The sequence below is a fragment of the Podarcis pityusensis genome (assembly GCF_964106645.2).
Source record: "Podarcis pityusensis genome assembly, chromosome: 4".
NCBI classification, from domain to species: domain Eukaryota; kingdom Metazoa; phylum Chordata; class Lepidosauria; order Squamata; family Lacertidae; genus Podarcis; species Podarcis pityusensis.
This window is the reverse complement of record NC_138027.1, coordinates 70,887,711-70,905,746: the sequence shown is the minus strand read 5'-3', so window position 1 is coordinate 70,905,746 and position 18,036 is coordinate 70,887,711. Positions and strand designations below refer to the sequence as shown.

The 18,036-nt window shown below is 42.5% G+C and overlaps 1 long non-coding RNA gene across 1 annotated transcript; it reads right to left on the bottom strand.

The window, feature by feature from the left end:
• Positions 1–11,750: 11,750 nt before the first annotated feature.
• On the bottom strand, positions 11,751–17,777 carry LOC308476438. Its single transcript, XR_013985900.1, has 2 exons — positions 15,984–17,777; positions 11,751–12,837 (listed from the first exon to the last, which is right to left on the bottom strand). It is a non-coding gene; the product is annotated as an uncharacterized lncRNA (long non-coding RNA).
• Between the last annotated feature and the right edge of the window lie 259 nt (positions 17,778–18,036).

Here is an 18,036-nt window from a genome sequence, read left to right as displayed (position 1 = left end):
GGTCAAAGTGATTATTTTCATATTGTCAATCATACTTACAATTTGTTTCCTTGTAGTATTAACCCCCTTTCCTGCATGCTTTTCTTTAGTTCCTGGGCTCCCCTTCCCATTTCCCTTGCTCCACCCATTCCCAGTCCTAACCAGATTCCCCAGTGAAAACCTGCAGCCTCATTACCTCTTTCACATGCTTCTCTTATGGGTACATTACTCTTTTTCTTCAAAGTATCTATGAATATCCAAAATAGAAAAGGATCTATCCACTATCCAGTGGTGAAGAGACTATACCTAAGCTCCTATCAGTTGTGTACTTAGATAAAAATATTGCTTCAGTCACATCAAATTAATTCTACAAATATATTTTTACTTGAATCCAAAGGTAACGGATAAAGAGAAAGAAAAAGAAAACAACAGGAGTAGTCAAATTTATTGTGCCCTAAGTTGACTGCATGGGGCCATTGATGCTACCAGCCCTTATTTCAAAAAGAGAAAATTCTACCCCTTAATGAAGTTAGTTACCACAACTTAATTTGTTCAGTTCCTTATTCAGAAGTACAGTTCTATCAAACAGCAATTTCTCCTTGCTAAGGCTCCCTTCTTCTAAGCTTCCCCACACCATTATTCCATACTGTGAAGGGCTCTCAGCAATCTGTTTCAATGTGTTTCCAGTGATTCATAACAGAATAAAACAATATAATAAAAATTTAGTAATACAGCTATAGCAAACATGAATTGCTAAGAACAAGTACTAAAACATTAGGAGGCCAGGAATGGGCTTATATGCAGTCTGTCAGTAATCTGTGAAATGACAAAATAGTTAGCGGCTGCCATATTTCCAAGGGGCAATCTGGGTGCCAACATAGAGAAGTCCTCCTCATAGTGGTTGCGAGATGGATTTCCACAGGACAAGATACAACCAGAAGGGGCTTCCTCTGATGATTGAAGTGGAGTGGGTAGGTCAATATGGGATGTAGATTGATGAGTGGAAGGAGGAAACCAGTGTGGGCTTCCTGTCAGACTGAAATAAAGCTGTTCATAGTTGAGTTTACCTGAAGTAGCTGGAGTCTCTTTCTAAGATGGCTGGCTCTGCTGGGCAACAACACAGAATGTTCCGGTGAGCAAGGATAAATATTGAGTAATAATGTAAAATGACACCTTGCAATGAGCAACAGATAATAAGTTTCTTGCTAACCTAACTTTACTGTGAGAAGTTCTACCCACCAAATTTGATTTCTAATTGAGGTCTTTCTCTTTTGTTAACAGACCCTATTTGAGTAAAATGTATCTTTGGAGCTGGTTCCAAAATTAATTCTGACTTGACATATTTCTCAGGGCAGGGAGAAGGACACTAGGAAGTATATCCATTGACAGGTTTAATCAATATCTAATTACCAGCAGCATATTACAGCAATTCAGCACAGATGAGAACCCGCAGCATTGTTTCTAAGGAAACTCCAAGGGTAAATTCAATAGCAGCGCGAAGATTACTTTTTCCTGCCATTTGCATGATAGCTTTAAAGAGATCCCCCTTTTGCTAACTTGTAAAGCCATAGGCACTTATTGAGGAGCCAGTTGGTTTTTGTAATATAAAGAGCTTTTATTTATGTGCAGTGTTGTTGTTTCCTTCCTTTGCCTGCTTTCAAAAAAGCTCTCTGAAATGGAAATGATTGAAAAATATACATTGATACTTTTTGTTTCCTCTCCTTGTCTTCAGTTTGGGACTAGAGTTCTTAAAGTTTTGAGGAGCCCATAAACAAAGATGGCGCCATTATAGATTGCCCCAGTCTTTTAACAAGCCCACCCATATCTCCCACTTTCTCCACCTGCTCTGTGCTCTCCCTTTGCTTCCAACTGGTCTGGTAGGTGAAGAAGATGGCAGCACAGCAAAAGAAGGCACTGACAGACCCTACATGTGTTCCTATTTTCCAGGGACGTCCCTGATTTAGAGAATCCATCCCGGTTTCTGATTTGATCCCGGAATGACCCACTTTTTCTTAGGATGTCCCTATTTTCATTGGAGAAATGTTGGAGGGTATGGAGTTATGCAACCCCTGAGCCATCTGAAGACAATGCTGTATAGGGATTTTTTTTTTTTAAAAAAAAATGTTTAATGTTTTAATATGTTTTTATATATGTTGGAAGTGGGCCAGAGTAGCTAGGGCAACACAGTAATATGTGTGGAGTATAAGGTAAAAAGGTTAAAAAAAAGGGTAAAGGACCCCTGGATGGTTAAGTCCAGTCAAAGGAGACTATGGGGTGTGGCGCTCATCTCACTTTCAGGCCAAGGGAGCAGGCGTTTGTCCACAGACAGCTTTCTGGGTCATGTGGCCAGCATGACTTAACTGCTACTGGCACAACAGAAGACCGTGATGGAAACCAGAGCGCACGGAAACACCGTTTACCTTCCCACCACAGCGGTACCTATTTATCTACTTGCACTGGTGTGCTTTCAAACTGCTAGGTTGGCAGGAGCTGGGACAGAGCAACAACAGTTCACCCCGTCATGGAGATTCGAACCACCATCATTATGGAATGGCATGTCCCTATTTTCATCTGACAGTGGGAGGTTAACAGAAACAATTCCTACTGGTATTGCCTTCGAGTCTGTGCGTATTGTGTATCAATTGATCCTCCTGAAGTTCTGTGTGCTTATAGCTGAGGCAGGTGTGACGAAATGTTATCAGATTTACCTCTGAGTAAACATGCATAGGCTAGTGCTGCAAAATGTGGTTGTTGCTTTTGTTGAAGAAATATGATTTAATTGAAAGGCTGCAACTTTAGAAGATAGTAGATTATGTGATAAAAACAACTAGACTTTTCATTTTATTCATTAGTGAATAAAACACGCCAGCCCCAGTTACTTCCAGTTTCCTGGTATATCCATATGTGCAGAAGGGAGACCTTGTTTTTGGATCTGCCCCTGGGCCTCTAACCATCTTAATCAGGTGTTTTTCCCCACATAAGTAATTGACCTAGATCAAACTTTTGCAACCTGATGCTCTCCTATCAGTGCTGGAGGTTCAGAGTGTGCAACATGGTATTGGGATTTTACTGGCCTATGTTAGAGTCCAGCCTTGCATATTCTGAGCTAGGTGCACCTGGAGAGTTCTGAACAATATTGGAAAGAACTATAGAATCCAGTCTACCTTCTGCAGTCCACTCCAGAGTTGACCAAGGAGAAGGGATCCTTTCTGTACAAATACTTTTACAGAGCAAATGCACCTCTTTCGCATCTCTTATCCCTAATTAACGGACACTTTTAGCCCTAAACATTTTACTTTTTAAATGACAATGCAAAGAACTCATCTCTTTAGGCTTTTGTAGAAGGTGAGTAACATTTAATTATTATTTATTTATCATTTTTATTTATTTATTAAAGTTGTATACCGCCGTTCATTTGCAGATCTTGAGGTGGTTCAAATATTAAAATACAAGATTAAAAAACACACACAATAAACAAAACAAAATACAAACTTTGTTTCAGAGCAGAACAATCTGATTCACACATTGGGCTCTATTTTCTGACTTTCTCACTTTTAGTCTTACCAAAAGTGTCAGAGAACAAAAAATAAACACGTCAACCAATAACCTGCTCCCACAAACACATTTATAAGGGGTATAAGATGTTAATCAGCCAAAGGGTCTGGTTGAAGAGGAATCACCTGGCACTTAAAGGTATATAATGAAGGTGCCATACAAAGGGGTATAATGAGCTTTGGTAGTTGGTGGCTATAAGCTGGTGGACATAAACTACCTGTAAAGTGGAAGAAACTGTTGAAAGTAGCTCTTAGGCTAAAAGAGTTTATCACTGTGAACTGATGCTTGGGGAAACTGATAGTGCTTTAACTACTGGCACTGTTTATTACTGCCGCCAATGCCTCATGCTAAACGTGTAAATATTAGACAGCTATTAGACAGAAAAAAAGCACTGGAAGTTTCCAGTGCTCTCTCTTTATAAGGAATGTAGCCTTGCAAAAGGTTGCTCTGGGTTGTATTGTTGTTTTGGGATGTGGAAAGTGACAATAATTGTCGATGCCAGTCCAGCCATCTGACCGAAAGCATATTTATAGATGGAACTTCAAGATGCATTAGGGTTCAGGCTTTAATTAATGTATGACTGCTAAAACAGATTAGGAGCGGAATTGCATAAGAATTTGTTTGTGTGCATCACAACATAAATGCTGTTTAAAAAGGAAACAATTCATATCACATGACTGCTTTAGCAAGGGTGTGTGTGTGTTAATTAATTCATATGTATCATTGTGTAGAATAATTTTGTGAGGGTAGTCTTACATTTGTCTCTAGTTTCTTTCCTTTTCCTCTCTTCCTCTTTCAAAACCAGAAAGTCTCTTTTACATTCAGCTTGGATGTTTAGCTATAATGCTGTTCTAGATCACAACAATTTATGGGGAATTGAAAAAGCAATTTTCTTGGGATAGCTAGCTATTCTCCCTAATTTTCACCTGCCAGACTCACTGGTATGAATGTTGACTCAATCAGATAAAATGCAGGCTTTAAAGATGTTTGATTAGCTGCCTGGCTTACATTTAGCTATCCACTTTGCATGTAAACAGCCTATATATGCACTTCTCTTCCCATTTCACTGACAAACTATAGTAGACATAGTAAGTTAAATCCTACCCTTCTGTTACAGCATTCCTGCAGAACGGCACAGAGAAATGTGACATATTCCGCATCTATAAACACTTTTCTTTTATGAGTTTCAGATGGTTTAATTCTGTTGTATTAGCAGAAATAAATGGATACTGGCAATATAAAGAACTCAATCGGAGGGGGGGGTGTTTCCAGAAACTTAGGAACTGATTATTTTACTTTTATCTGACAGGCTATTTCCTTACAAGGGATGAGTTTAGAGAACTAGGCTAACATGTGCGAAAGCTGGCTCTGGGCTGATTTTCCTGAGCCAGAATGCAACCCTGGGGACACATTTGCCGTAGCTAAGATGAAGGCTAGGAAGCTGGATGGAAATAGGGTCAAGGGACAAGGAGCTTGAATGTCATGAATATGAGGACAAAAGGGAGCTTCGGGGAAGGGTAGCAAGACAGTCTGCTGAAATACAGGAGCGCAATTGAGAGCCTATGAAAGAAGAAGAAGAGTTTGGATTTGATATCCCGCTTTATCACTACCCAAAGGAGTATCAAAGCGGCTAACATTCTCCATTCCCTTCCTCCCCCACAACAAACACTCTGTGAGGTGAGTGGGGCTGAGAGACTTCAGAGAAGTGTGACTGGCCCAAGGTCACCCAGCAGCTGCATGTGGTGGAGTGGAGACGCGAACCCGGTTCACCAGATTACGAGTCTGCCGCTCTTAACCACTATACCACAAAAGGAGAAGACAATGGAAAGAGGAGTGGTGGAGGAGTGGCTTGAACAAAGTAAGGAAGGGATGGGAAAGCTTTTTAATCTCAAGAGCCACATTACCTCATGTGTAACTTTATATGGGGGCACATGGTAGTGGAAGGTGGAGTCATGAATGCAATTCTTACCTTTGTACAATAAGGCAGCTACACAAAAGTTTGCAGCTTCTACACAAACACATGCTCTCTGGGAAAGCAGAGCCATTATTATAGTTCAAGGACATTCTAGCCACCCAAAATAAAGGACAGAGAATGCTTTGAAGTCCCCCCCCCATCAAACAGTATTGAAGGTTGATGAAATAAATAAATAAGGCCATATCCGGTCACAAGATGGTGGCAGAGGGAGGCAGATATTGGCATTATCAGCTGGCAATTACTGACATCACTTTCTGCTGGTATCTAATCCATCTATAGAAATAGCTTAATTCCTTGTCACAGCATTTTCCTTGTGGCAATGGCTTTCTTCAAGCTGATTTGGACATACTGTATCTGGAGATATTTTGACTCAGCACCCCCATCTTAGGCAAAATTTGCTTATCCAGAGGCTGTAAGTGGAGGCAGCTTTTTCTTTTCTATTTTCCCCTTCCCATCTCCACATGCCCCCCGAAGTACTTTTTTACACATCACTCACAATTTCCTTCCCATTGCCAACTTGTCCTTATCCCCACTTCCCATATTATTTTATCACTAACTTCTCTGTCTCCTGGGCAAAGGTTGCTGGTGTTGCCTTTGGTCGAATCAAGAGTCTTTGGCCCAGCCAGGAGCAAGGTTGGCAAGTAAGGAGGTAGTGGGAACACTGTGTCACAGGGAACCATCTCAAAGCAGAACAAGGCCCACTGGTGGATTTTCAGAAACACTGAACTAATTGATTAAATCTACATCTGAGAAACATAGTTCTAAAATGGAGGGAGGCACACTTTGGGTTGGGCCCAGATTTGATGTTCAGGATAGGACACAAATCCAGCAGAGGCTCTTGCTTGCGGAAGGCTGAGGGTGTCAATCACCCTCACAATTCTTTTCCTCACATAGTTCCCAGTGCCACTTCCCATGTGTTTTTGGAAGGCCCTCCAACTTTCATTGCTAGCTTTATATGACCCATCCGCGTGTCATCACAGTAAGCATAGTCATACAGAAGAGGCATGTTCTCCTATACAGCACGTTAATTTCCATTAGCAATTTTTATAGATACTTGTATTAAAAAGCCTTAGAAACTCAAATAGGAATACATTTTCAGTCAATTCAGTTTTTAAAAGAAAACAAAACAACCTAATGGATTAATCATCTAAACATTGGAGCCATAATTAGAATAAACCTGCCCACACAACTCTCTGGGCTTTCACTTCTTAGGAACTCATATTTAGTCCTTCCAGGCTGAATATATGAATTACGCATCATTACATTTCTATGAGGCTTTTAAGTCATTGCTAGGATTAAAAGGAGAAAAGCATAATTAGAAATAAAGTTCAATTACTGGTGCTGATGATATTCATTCAGCAATGCCGTACACCTGGTGGCTTAAAAAAAAAGTATCCTTGATGTACATCCTTATTTTGTGCATACCCTGCTGAAAAAACACAGCCTGAAGAACTTGAGACTCTTAAGACACAAGACACATCTCTTCATACTCTAGGGTAATTTTTCAGTTTGATGTGCAGGAATTTAACCTCACAAACCCTCATTAATGTTAATTGGAGTCAGTGAACTAAATCCCCATGAACTGTGTTGAATATTTACCCTCCCGTCTAATAAACAGAAAATGGCTGCTGTGATACTGGCATTAATGTGCCTTCTTGTAAAAGGATAGACAGGTTTTTGAAATGCTTAACACTTACCTTGTAAGCCGCGCACTGGAGAAAAGCTAACTGCACTAAAATTGTCATTCAGAAATCCTGAACACTGAGCAGCATATAAAATGTGGTGAGGCAAAAACTAAAGCAGCAGCAGTTGCTCAAGAAAGGTCAAAGGGGGAAATCCAGTGCACTGAAATATATATATATATTAAAAGAGAGTTATGGTAGTGGTGGTGATGAGATTTCCGTTCCCTATCTCAGTGCAGTAATGTATATGCTGAACCTTTTGTGCGTGTGTGTGGGTGGGTGTGGGTGTGCCTAACATCCAGACTGGTTGCTCCTTGTACATGGGGCAAAAAGCATATAATTTAATGTTTACATGAATCTCAATTCATAAATTATATGTTTTTTGTTTTTTTTTAATGATATTTATTAAAATTTCACATGAACAGAGACACATTAATGAAAAATAAAAAAAAATTAAAGATAAAAAGAAAAATACACAATACAAAAAGAAAAAAGAAAAAACAGTTAAAAACAATTCCATCTTTTCATCACTACTTTTACATTTACTTATTTCCCGGACCTCCTCATACCTCCCTCTTTTGTATTCCAATTCAGTTTGTTTGTCCAGCAATTCCTTTCCCTCCTTTTTAATCCCAATCCTTAATCTTAATATAATATAACATTAAATTTTTACCTATTAAAAACCAATTTTCCATTCTTTTAACCTTTTTAATCCTAATCCTTAATCTTGATCTATATATAACCTTAAAACCTGTACAGCTAGGAGCCACTTAATTTCAATCCATCATCACTCTAACATTCTTTAATTTTGCAATATTTCTGTAAGTAATCTTTCAATTTCTTCCAATCTTCTTCCACCGACTCTTCTCCCTGGTCACGGATTCTGCCAGTCATTTCCGCCAATTCCATATAGTCCATCAATTTCATCTGCCATTCCTCCAGTGTGGGTAGCTCTTGTGTCTTCCAATACTTTGCGATGAGTATTCTTGCTGCTGCTGTTGCATACATAAAGTTCTATCCTTTTTTAACACCGATTGGCCGACTATGCCCAGGAGAAAGGCCTCTGGTTTCTTCAAGAAGGTATGTTTAAATACCTTTTTTAATTCATTATATATCATCTCCCAGAAAGCCTTAATCTTTGGGCACGTCCACCAAAGGTGGAAAAATGTACCTTCAGTTTCTTTACATTTCCAACATTTATTATCAGGCAAATGGTAGATTTTTGCAAGCTTGACTGGGGTTATGTACCACCTGTATATCATTTTCATAATATTTTCTCTTAAGGCATTACATGCCGTAAATTTCATACCTGTGGCATAAATTATATGTTTATAAGCTGCTGTCTCTGCTCAGTGGCACATGAGATAGTACACAAGGTGCCATTTTACGTTCAAAAAGTTTAAAAATCAGGCAAAGTTGTTGTTGTTATAATACAGTGGGATTGATCCTAAGGTTGCTTAAGCAAAAAGGTTGCAAAAGGAGGAGGCTACTTGCACAAGCATTTTTACAGTCTTCCTTGCTCTCTGATGGGTGAGAAATTCAGTTCACATTTTAATGCAACCTACCTATTCTGCACTTCCAGAAACAATACACAAAATGAAATGCACCCATCCTTCGAAAATTGCAATTCTACAAATCTTGCAGTACAGTTCTCCAACTGAATATTGTATATGACAGTGCATATATTAAGATGTGTGTGTGTATGTGTGTGTATGTGTACACACACACACACACACACACACACACACACACAGAGAGACATATACCAATGAAAATAGCATACAATGTGCATTATGGTAGAGAAAGCTGCTTGCAAAAATTGGATATTAGGCAGTTGCATAAAAATATGCATATTAGAAGAGAGATCTACACTAAAATGCTGATGAATTTTCAGGAGGACTTTTTATTTTAATCACAAACTGAAGCAGGGATGTAGAGAACTAGAAAACAAAGGGGGCAGGGAGAGAAATTGAGAGAAACTGAAATTGACAGATTTGTCTACTGATCCCTGTGGCCCATAAAAAAGATTTCCAGAAAGTCAGAGGACCTCTTGAGCCAGGTTCAGTGTATCACTGGGCTGAGTGAAGTGGGACAGGGATTGCCAAAAAAAGGATAGGGATAAATTCAGAAGAGAACTTTGGAAGAAATCCTATTTAAGAGATCTATTTTCAATGGGAAAGTGGCAGCAGGTAATAATCCAGTCCCTAAAATGGTCATTCCTACACTGTTAGACACATGAATAAGACATTGTTTGTTATTCACTTCTGTCTCTTTCTCAGAAAAGCTCGCATAACATTTTCCAGGCTATAAACTCACCTTGCAGGTTTACAGTGCTAAAACACGCAAAGGTTCATCAGAAAGACTGTGTTGTGGGTTTGAAAGCTCATCTCAAGTACTTGAGAGCCAGTGTGGTATAGTGGTTAAGAGTGGTAGTCTCATAGTCTGGTGAACCGGGTTCGTGTCTCTGCTCCTCCACATGCAGCTGCCGGGTGACCTTGGGCCAGTCACACTTCTCTGAAGTCTCTCAGCCCCACTCACCTCACAGAGTGTTCATTGTGGGGGAGGAAGGGAAAAGAGAATGTTAGCCGCTTTGAGACTCCTGAAGGGGAGTGATAAAGCGGGATATCAAATCCAAACTCTTCTTCTTCTTCTTCTTCTTTTTTGTTGACCCATTTCTGATCTTTAAGACGCCTGGGATTTTTTTCTGTTGGCAATTCATAAGCACCGACTGCTGATACCCATGGAGGAAACAACTTCCAGAGGTTTTTTTTTTTTTTTTTAAAGTATTTAGGGCCATTTTACAGTTGTTGGATTGCTCAGCTGGTAGATTATGAGACTCTTGATCTCAGGGTTGCTAGGCTGAACCCCACCTTGGGCAAAACATGCCTGTATTGCAGGGGGTTGAACTAGATGACCCTTGCACTCCCTTCTAATGCTATAATTATATGTGTCTATGATAGTGACATATTTTCTAGCAAAATCTTATCTCTGAGCCACTATCGCTGAGGTTGGAGTCCTTGAATCAAGCATCACATAGTGGTTCAAGTAGAAGAGAGAAGTGTCAACCTTTGGGGGAATATGAATGTATAATATTCAAGAAAAGGATTTTATACCGATTGCTTTTAAAGCAGCCATGCTCAGAGTGAGTGTAATAAGCTACAGCTAGAGGTCTTCCTTCCCCTCTTTTCTCCTTGCTTATTTGTTTATTTCAGAAGGTGGAGGGGTAAGATTTATGCCTTACTGATAGGCATAAAATTGCTATGTAATGAGGTTAAACAAACATATTATCAGTATGCTCTTAGTGTGAAGGTGAAAATAAAGAGACCTTTCTATCACTGCAAAGGCCAGTACCATAGTTACCAATTTAGTGAATGGCACATGCAGTGAATAAACATTAAAAAAAAAAAAAAATAGACCCCCACTAAGTACATTAGCTCAATCATACCTGTCCATCACCGTCCTCCTTATTAAAGCATAACAGTCCAGTTCAGTTTGCCAATTAAGATGACTGGCAGCTGTTTACTCTGATCTACATCTACATAAGCATTATGGATGCTTGATCATTTCTACTATCTTTGATTTCTCAGTTAACATGTCTTAAGCATATTTTTTTTTTAAAAAACCAAGAAGGCTCCCTTCCTGCATCCCCCCCTCCCTCTCCATTAAAGAAATAGATCAAAAGCTATTTTTGGAAAATGGATGAAAGCAACCTTTCTGTTCCCATCAACCAAAAATGAAGAAACAGAAAACAGCACAAATAAATTCCATTTCTCAACCTGTCAGCCACATGAAAAGAACCTATTAAAGCATGGCATGAGGTGCCCAAAGAACTTCTGAGCAGACAAAATCAGATTACAAATATTTAAAGGGACACAGATATATTCGTTAAAATGGACAAATAAATCCACGAAAGGCACACCAGAACAATCAAATCCACTTTCCCAGTCAAATTTCACAAGCAGCATTCAGTTAGCACCAAAAGACTGGCAGCTGCCTCAAGAAGCCAAAAACACAGTTCGTTCATTCATTTTTGTTTTTGAAAATCTTTCTGTTCTCTCTATATGGAATCTCAAACACAGTAGGCCAGTCTCTGGAGCTGGATGAATGATTAGTTGCAAAACCATTTGTTGCTTTTCTTTCAGTCCCTCAGTTTCTCTGTGCAGAAACCACCTCCCTTTTTCCATTAATGACATTGTTTACAGTTGACTGAATATATTCTGCAGATAATTACAGAGCCCAAATCATTCTCCTCTAATAGAAACATTCAAAAGTTCCCCTGTTCAATATAAAATGAGATTCTTGTGTTCAAGGTTGGATTAAGATTGTTGGGGACCCTGGTACAGTTCCCCCTTCCCCCAAAAATGCATGCATGCAAATAGGTACCAGAAAACACATATTAAGGTATTTTAAAGACTGACACATTTATTATTATATAAGCTTTCATGGGCCACGATAATTGCCCTTTAGCCTGTGCAGTTTCATATTTTAAAATCGATGTTCATTGTTTGCGTGTCGAGGTCCCCAAGCCACCCCCCAAATAACTCACAACGCACACTTAATTTTTGTTTAAGGTTTTTGGCATAATTTTGGCCACAACTTTATTTAAATACAAAACCGTGAGTGGTTGTTTAGGCATTGGTTAAGACTATCTGTCCCCCCGCCTGGGGACAGAACTGACTTCCGGGCACCACCGAAAGACAGTGCGGGGGAAAGCAAGTCGGAGAGAAATGGAGCTGGGTCACAGACCCTCAATTCTCATCCGCATGCTCCCCGAAGGCTTGCCGGCCCTAGTCCCATTCCAGGGATTGGACGAAAAGATGGCAAGCCCCAGGATTCCTTTAACGGAATTCCCTTTCCGCAGCAACCATGGAGGGGCAGGCCCAGCCTATCCTAACCCCTCCTCCACCAATTTATAACCAATGCCTAACCACCAATCAAGCCCTTTACGCTCGCCGCCAACCACTCACAATCCCAACCCAACCTTCAACCTTGCAGTTACCGCATCCAACCAAACATCATTCTCCAGTACAGAGAGATGTACTCCATCATTGCGGTAAAGGGCCAGAGCCTTGAAGGTAATATCCAGGCGGGAAATAACCAATCCACCCAAATCCGCCACCTTCTTACACACTGCGGAATTAATGCGCTTCCTGGCCCTTTCAGCAGCCTCAGGTCGAGAAATGCCGTGCCAATTGCGCCTTTGCAGCAATTGTGACCAAAATATTTTAACTGTGGGTATTAAGGTCACCAATTCCCCCAAGTCTCTCTGAATCGTGGAGCGCAAAGTAAAGCAACCATAAGTTGCCACATCGTTCTCCCCCAGCTGAACCACAATTGCCATGGGGGGGGCCATCCAAAAGCACCCTCTGCTTAATTAGTGGGATGAATTCGCTCCACTGCATTCTGCGCCTAGACATCCACAACACCTGCACATGCTGCGGGAGGCCAAGACCCAGTCCCCTTCCAGACTGCCTAGCTCTGATGTCAGCCCAGTAAACGATGCTGTGCCCCACAATCCAGATGCGGACTGGAGCTAGAAACATGGGCAGGAAGGCCGAGATGGCGCCCCCAGTCCAGACTCGTCAGGGTGCTTGCCAGCTCAGTGCATGATGCTGTGGCCGACAATCCAAATGCGCACAGCTGCTCCTATGAAAAAAGGAATAACAGACAGGCATCAGCGCAGGCATCATTGGCGATGCTTACTGACATAACCTTTGTCTGCGTCAGACTTCCAATGACCCGTATTCACAATCCTGTCTACTAACAGGCCCCAGTGCGCAGCCTTTGCAGCAGCACCTATTTGGAAGGAATGAGGCGTGTTCAGCGGTAGGCACGCCGCAGGTTGCAATAACTGGCGCACGACGTGAGCAATTAGATGCCTGTCGAACCGGAACCCATTTCTGTGCACTAGGATTGAGCCAGCCCCCAGGGGAACGAAAACCCAAATATTTCCGGTATCCAATAACAGGGCAAGGGCCCACCTCACCTGTGACTGGAAGCCTGATGGTGGCAACCCTGCTCACTAGGTCTGACTTAGAGCTCCAGACACTTATGACAAGCTCCAAAGCAGATAAGGAAAAGTCCTGAGGCAATAAGCCTCCAAACTCTCAGCCCCGTGCTGGCTCCAACACAATTTCCCCAACCCTCAGTACACCAAAATTACAATGGAATACTGAAATAAGTCTCGTCTTGATCTTGAACCAGCCAACAAGTCTTAACTTGTTGCGGATACTGCATAGGTCAAAGATTGACTGGCTTCCTGCCTGCTGTCCTGTGAAGGTCAGAGCCTATTCCAACCTTCCGAGACCCTGCGCATGACACACTTTTAGAAGGGTCTCTGAAAAATTAAAGCTTTACTCTAGCAGACATTGCAGCGGACTGAATTCTGATAGTTTTAACACTGCATCCGATCTGCAGCAGGTGGGCGAATTACTGCAGGTCCTGCTCAGAGGATGGGGGCAGGTTCCTCTGAATGGCCGAGGACTACCAGCTAAATTTTAAGAAATCAGTCCAGGCCTTCTCATAAGACCTGAAAGCGGATGGGGAAACGTAAGCTACTATTCCTCATAATTATTAATTGTTGCCAAGTGCCACAGGAGCTCCAGAAAAATCCGGCTATAGCTGGGCGTCCAGAGCCCAGGATCTGAAGCTCTCCAACTGAAAAAACGGGATAGAGCGACAGCAAAAACATTAGATGATCCCGAAATAAAGCGAGCAGAAACACAATATTAAACCTTAAGCAGTGCGAAGACTCTGCCAGAGCATGAAGACCGTTTTGCCAGGACTCTCACACTGCCTGGTTATCAGACCAAGACCGACCTGACGGTCCCTAAACTCCTCAGTCCAGATGTGCGCTGACACTACAATGGGGAAAACTCGAGAAAAGTTAGGTTACATGTGATTGCCTTGCCCTGCCAGGCTCAAGGCCACTGTACATGATGATGAAAGGACCCTGGGCCATGAGACCACCTGGCCAAGCAGGAATGGAAGGGGCAGCCTGGAGCAACCACCCTGCATGCAAAATTTAACTGACCTAGGAATGATAGGATCTGACAAAGCAACACTTGCTTCATAGGAAGTATTACAAGAATAACATCCTTCAAGGCAAACAGCTTTTCCACAGGCGAGCAGATGTTTGAGCAACGGTATCCAGCTAGCCCCCAAATACGTTAAAAGGGGCAGTAGGAGCCACTGTCCTCCACTGCCAACAGAACACCCAGCTCCTCAGGGAATAAAGGGGCATCTAGTAAGCTAAGCAGAGGCTGGTGTCACATGAACCAGCCAGTAAAATAATCCACATAACGATACCCCCAGTTAAACGAGTCTTGACTCGCAATGTTCAATCCAGAAAGGCGCTAAAGGACTCAAGTGCTGCACAGCCTATTGAGCAACCAACTGGCATCGCCTTATCAATGTAAGGACCATCCAATTAAAGCCTAACTACTTAAAATCTTGAGGGTGAACCGGCAGCAGCCTAACAGCCGATTCAATATCGCATAATGCCAACAAGGCACCTCCTCCAATTTGTTGGTAAGCTCAACTGCCTGATCCAAAGATGCATATTTCACGGAACAATTCCGGAGGGATAGCATCATTCACTGAGGTGCCTTTGGGGTGCGATAAATATGGAACAGATGGAATTATATGGGGCTTTCTTAGGGACGATCCCCAATGGGGATAAATGAAAATCGGGACTAGAAGGAGAATCAAAGGGATCCCACCATACGTCCCAATGCAAGCTGCTTCCTAACCTTCTTTCTGGCTACCACAGGTAGCTCTCTAACTGGCTTTTGAGTTGCTGTATTCTGAGCCGCTGGCTGAAAAGCCAGAGGAATCCCAAAACCTTGGGAAAAACCCTTCCCACAAGCACAAAGCTACTGACCCATCTAGATAACCTTTTAGCCAGGCTTTAAAGGGAGATATTTTTATGGAAATATGGGCGAGAGGTATTGAAATATGGGCGAGAGGTATTGAGTTATTGCTTGCCAGCCCCCGCTTGGGCAAGAAGCCCTGCCTTGTGTTGCCACCATGATGTGTAAATTTACAGGGCCAACACTGGCCAGAGACCCTAAAGAAGTCCCAACAAAGCTGCCACCGGGCCAGCTTCCTGCATACCAGCTTCAGGTTCTATTGCTCAGGGAATTTCCATTTGAAATGTGGAGCTGCGCAAGTAGTCCACATGTCCCCATCCCTGCGATCCTAGTGAGCTAAGGGGATGATGGCAGCCCTGTGTCTAACATTCCCATCATAGTGAATTACCGCTTATAGAATAGTGGGGTTGGAAGGGACTCCTAGGATCATCTGGTCCACTCTCCCACAATATCATAATCATCATCATCATCATCATCATCTATTTGTACCCCGCCCATCTGGCTGGGCTTCCCCAGCCACTCTGGGCAGCTTCCAACAAAATATTAAAATACAGTAATGCATCAAACATTAGATGTCTTCTAAATGTCTAGTAGTAGACATCTGGTGGGAGGGTGTACCACAGGGCAGGTGCCACTTCCGAGAAGGCCCTCCACCTGGTTCCCTGTAACTTGGCTTCTCACAGTGAGGGAACCACCAGAAAGGCCCTTGGCGCTGGACCTCAGTGTCCGGGTAAAGTGATGAGGGAGCATGCAGCTGTCCCATATAGGGACCAATCCTGCAACCTAGGCATTACCGGCACCATACGCTGACCAGCTGAGCTATCCAGGATGATCCCTAAAGACCTGGAACAGCCTCACCCTGACCCCTGGAGAGGTCCAAGGTGATGTCTGAAGCATCATCAGAGCCCAGTGATGATTTACCTGCAAGGAGGTGTAAGCATCATCCCTGCTCCACTTTTTCCTGCCTCTGAAGACGCTTCCTTCCTGAAGAAGGCACCTGGGGCATCAACAAGTCATCCTCTGCAGGAGAGGCAAGCTCTGGAGGCATTTGCAAAGGCCCTGTCATAGTCTGCAAAAAGAAAAAACCTAAACAATGTGAGGAACAGGTGAAACCAATGCTTTGTGCACCACATGGGGATGCTATTCAGGCCAGAAACGCTGCCAGAGGCCATCAAATTCTAGGGCCAAGCGGGCCAAGCCCTAGGATCACCTGCTAGGCCAGACATAAATGTTTCCAATGAGATAACAAACTCGAGGCAGCCCACCGCCTGTCCAGGTACCCCTGTTTGCCCTTTAGAGGGAAGCACCTCCTCAAGAAACCCAAAGTTCTTTTTGGGAGCAATATCACAAATGGGCCAAACTACCCAGCAACAAAATAGTCCAAAAGGAGCAGCTTGTTTTGCCTTGTTATAACAATGGCTAAGTGAGGGATATGAACCCTGTCTCCCAGGTCCTAGTCCTGTACTCTAGCCACTAAGCCACAATGGCTCGTCTCTAAAACGGCAGTCGCCACTATCAGGAAAAAAAAAAATTGTTCAGAAACAGCATAGTTAAAGAGCATACAAAGAGTGCTCATTAGAGGCACAGAGAGCCTCTGGCTCCACTCTGTCTGCCTAAGATATACATTAGCAACAAGTGAGCCTGCAAACAACAGATACATTCTTATAGAGAGAATGAGTCACATGTCACAGAAACTTAACAATTTACTGTACTGCTAACTGTAGCAGGCTTAGGCTTGAATGATATGTGCAGGCCGTGATGGCCTCCCTGCTTCTGCTCTCTGCCTTTTTTGTCTCATTGCAATATTAAAGGAACTCAAAATAGTGCTCCCGCCCAAGGCTAGATTAAAATTCAGCCAACAGCACTGCAATCACCCAAAATAAAGCCAACCTATGAGGATACTATAAACGAAAGTGATTCCAGGTAAGCTGGGAATTTACTGTACTGCTAACTGTAGCAGGCTTAGGCTTGAAAGATATGTGCAGGCCAAGCAGGCCGTGAAGGCCTCCCTGCTTCAGCTCTCTGCCTTTTATAGTCTCATTGCAATATTAAAGGAACTCAATAGTGGGCCCGCCCAAGGCTAGATTAAAACTCGGCCAACAGCACTGCGTGCACCCAAAATAAAGCCAACCTATGGGGATACTATAAATGAAAGTGATTCCAGGTAAGCTGGGAACAGCCCTGGCTAGCCCCACAATTAAACAGGCAAAAATGGGGAAAACCTTTTTGCAAAAGAAAGCCCCTAATGGGGGCTCTCTCCCTATTGGGAAAGGCAAGCCAAGGAGGATTATGCACAGGCAGCGCTCACAGGTACAGGGAGAATCTTCCCAAAGGGCAGGGTAAGGGGTGGGGTGGGAAATCAAACAGAAAAAAAAGGGGGGGAATTAAATTAATTAAGGACTAGAGAAGATTAAAAAGAAGGGGAAAGTAAAGAAATGTAACCAGACAATGAGAAGATCGCTCCACTGTCCTCCAGATGGTCCAAGTGCTCAAGGTGATCCGTTGCACGCAGCAAAGAGAAAGCTCCAGGCTGTGTGCAGAGTATTTAAACATTTTACCCCTCCCACCAAAATTGCAACATAACTTTTACCCCAGCAACCCAGTGAACCAATCACTGCCCCAGGCCATCTTTAGAGACCCTGCCTGGTAACAGAGGGGTGCCTCAGCAGACCCCACCGCAACACGTGCTCTCCATGAAGGAGAACACGCTTTGTAAAATAGAAATAAATCATTTTTGTGCTCACTTCCTCACTCGAATCAGTCACCAACTCTAACTTTAAATCTACTTCACATGGCTATTGTAAAGATATAGAAGAAGAGACCATGACTATGAAAGAGGACTTAGTGTGGAATTCAGTTTCTCACTAATACAGATGGTGTAGCATATATTACTTAAAAACATATATACAGAAACATAAACCTACAGCTGAAACCATCAGAGACACAAGTACCAAGAATAAAAAGCTCTATTTTA